Genomic DNA, 700 nt, shown 5'->3' on the forward strand with positions numbered 1-700 from the left:
AGGGCAGAAAGAGAGAGAGAATCCCAATCAGGCTCTGCACTGCTAGCGCGAATCTGATGTGGGACTTAAACCCATGAATTGTGAGATCATAACCTGGGCTGAAATCAAGAGTCAGACGTTCAACTGACTCAGCCACCCAGGTGCCCCTCAAATACTTTAATTTGAATGTTTGTAATCATTCTACAAACATTAATAGTGGAATCTACAATGTTAGAGCTGGAATAGGTGAAGTGTTTTTTTTTTTTTTTAAATGAAGTGATATTTGAGCTTCTGTTTTGAAAGAAGGGTAGCAAAATTTGACTAAGAAAAGCCAATCAGAGATCAGAGATCTGCACTGTCCATTATACTAGCTACATGTGGCTATTTATTTATTTATTTATTTATTTATTTTTGAATATTTTTATTTATTTCTAGAAGAGAGAGAGGGACAGCGTGAGCAGGGGAGGGTCAGAGAGAGAGGGAGTCACAGACTGAACAGGCTCCAGGCTCTGAGCTGGAGTCAGCACAGAGCCTGATGCGGGGCTCAAACCCACGAACCGCGAGATCATGACCCAAGCGAAAGTCGGACGCTTAACCGACTAAGCCACCCAGGCGCCCCTACATGTGGCTATTTAAAATGAAATGAAATTGAGGGGCACCTGGGTGGCTTAGTCAGTTAAGCATCCAACTCTTTTTTTTTTTTTTTTTTTTTTTTTTTTTT

At 41.0% G+C, this 700-nt stretch overlaps 1 protein-coding gene across 1 annotated transcript in view; it reads right to left on the reverse strand.

Annotated features, from left to right (window-relative positions):
• PRIM1 (DNA primase subunit 1) overlaps nt 1–700 on the reverse strand; it is a 22,793-nt gene that overhangs the window by 9,483 nt on the left and 12,610 nt on the right. The gene's annotated exons all lie outside the window — the stretch shown is intronic.

Source organism: Crocuta crocuta, unplaced genomic scaffold (assembly GCF_008692635.1).
Source record: "Crocuta crocuta isolate KB4526 unplaced genomic scaffold, BGI_CrCroc_1.0 scaffold549, whole genome shotgun sequence".
In the NCBI taxonomy this organism is placed as follows: domain Eukaryota; kingdom Metazoa; phylum Chordata; class Mammalia; order Carnivora; family Hyaenidae; genus Crocuta; species Crocuta crocuta.